A 2,521-nucleotide genomic window follows, 5' to 3' on the forward strand; every position below is an offset into this window, starting at 1 on the left:
AGAGACCAGATCAAATAAATCCAAGGCGGGTTGCTGGCATAAAAGAATCGTACCTGTGATCACATCGTTTGATGCCTCAGCCTCCGCCCTCGCTGGAGCAGCATAGAAATGGCTATGTCTGCCTCTGCCTCGATCATCAAACCTACCACCTGACCTGCCTCCTCGGGGACCACCCCGTATACTCTGTTGACCACCTCTACGGTCCTGACCCTGACCACGGCCTCTAGCTGGAGGTGCAGGTAAAGCTGGGGGAACTACCTGAGGAACGGGAGCAATCCGACTATGTTGAGAGCAGTCCCTGGCCCAATGACCCATCTCACCACACTCATAGCAACCATGTCAAGGGCAACTCCCAGAAAAACGGCCATCATGGCCTGAAGAACCTGACCGAAATACCTCGCTGCCCTGACTCGAACTAGCCTTGCTCTGACCAGCATCTGATACCTGAAGAGAGGCATGTGTAGGTCTGCTAGACTAACTCTGTTGAAACCATCGTCTGGTCCTATCACGATAATCCCTAGACCTGGGGCGGGAGTCATTGTAGCTGCCCTCATGCCCAACCCTCTTCTCGCTGCCCCCTTAGGCCTCGCGACGAAGATGCTCCATAGTACTGGCATGGTCAACTACGTCTAAAAAAGATCGACCCGCAGAGACTAAGGATTGGGTCTCAAGCCGAAGCTGCAATCTCAACCCACGAACAAAACACTTAATTCTCTCCTCCTCTGTAGGTAATATCATCTCGGCATGACGGGAGAGCTCGTGAAACCTAGTCTCGTACTCTGCCATCGACATGGTACCCTGCTCCAACCTGCAGAACTGATCCCTAAGGCGATCTCTGGCGCTACGAGGGATAAAATTGGCCAAGAAGGACTCAGAAAACTCATCCCATGATACCGGTGGAGATCTAACTGACCTGGTCTGAATGAATGTGCGCTACCACTTCCTGGCTGACCCATCTAGCTAGTAAGCAATGAAGTCGGGCCCTCTAGACTCCACTAGACCCAAAGTGCGAAGCCTCTCACGGCAAGTAGTAAGAAACTCGTGGGAATCCTCACCCACAGCCCCAGAAAACCTCGGTGGTGTCAACCTGAGAAACACACCAAGCCTCTTCTGGTCCTCGAGCGGCATAGGTTTATCCGCTGCCAAGGGTTGTACTCCCTCAGGTGGTACCTGGACCTGAGGTGCCTACACTGTAGGTTGATCATGCGGTACTAATGCTGGTGTAGCTGGGGCGAGTGCCTTATGTATACCCTCAAGCACACCCAAGAGCTAAGCAATAGCGGCCTGGAGATCTGGAGTCAGAACTGGTTCGGGTGGCGGCTGGGATGGCCCCGGCCCCACCGACTGATCTGGTATACGAAGTGCTGGAGGGTCTGCTACTGGCTCTGGATCCTCATCTCTCTCCTGGGCTGGTGCTGCGGCTCTCTCTCGACTTCGGGGTTGGCGTTTACCCCAAGCTGGTGCTCTGTCTGCAGGCCCGGGTACATCACCCCCGGCTGCGCTACCTCGCGAGCGAGCCATCCTGCGAAAGAGTGAAACAAGTGAGATTTCAAGGAACCAATAAGACACACGTTGCACGAAAGTGAAACAAAAGAGGAACTCTTCCTAAAGACATCATGTAGCCTCCCGAAGATAAGTTACGGACGTCTTTGCACCGATCCGCAGGACTCTACTAGACGTTAGCACTGTACTAGTAAGACCGATGAACTTGGGGCTTTGATACCAACTTGTCACGACTCGATTTCTCGAGTCATGATGGCACCTACTATGCCCTACCAGTAGGTAAGCCAACCATAACCCAGAACATCAAGCAATGAGCGAAAGGACAGAAACTAGCGAAAACAATAATCTAAACAAGGACAACAAGGCGGAAGTAAACCAAAATAAATATATACAGAAATCCCTCCCAGAACCTAGAAGTCACTAGTACAGAGCTATCTAATAAAGAGTACAAGTCCCAAAAGTGGACCACAACAGAGCGTGTCTCAAAAGCAACAAGACCAGCTAAACAAAAGAAGGAGACAGAACAAACCCAAAATGACAAGTGCTCGCCCTCGTCTCCAAGTAACAACTGCAAAAGAAGGTTGGAACTAATCACCGCTGGTAACTGGTACTGGGACCTGCATCACGAAATAGATGCAGAGCGTAGCATGAGTACCAACACAACAGGTACTCAGTAGGCATCACAGGCCGACTGAGCAAAAAGGGTAAAAACAATAAGAAAAGATAGAATCTAGACACAGAGAGGTCAAAACGGATATGAAAAGAAAGCACACGAGCATACCAGAAACAAACTAAGTACAACTAAACTAAACCTAACCGGACCCCCATAAGCCCAGAAGGTACACTCGTGCACAAGCTCAAATAAAACCTGAACGAACCCCCATAAGCCCGACAGGTACACAACAAGGCTAAGTCTACTGAGAAAGAAGAAAACCGGGCTCCCAACCCAAAGTAACTAAGATAATCCATCAGACTCCACCCAGCCAGCAGTACACTCCCAGCCCAGCTAGAAAGAGAG

The sequence above is a fragment of the Solanum tuberosum genome, unplaced genomic scaffold (genome assembly GCF_000226075.1).
Source record: "Solanum tuberosum cultivar DM 1-3 516 R44 unplaced genomic scaffold, SolTub_3.0 scf00158, whole genome shotgun sequence".
NCBI classification, from domain to species: domain Eukaryota; kingdom Viridiplantae; phylum Streptophyta; class Magnoliopsida; order Solanales; family Solanaceae; genus Solanum; species Solanum tuberosum.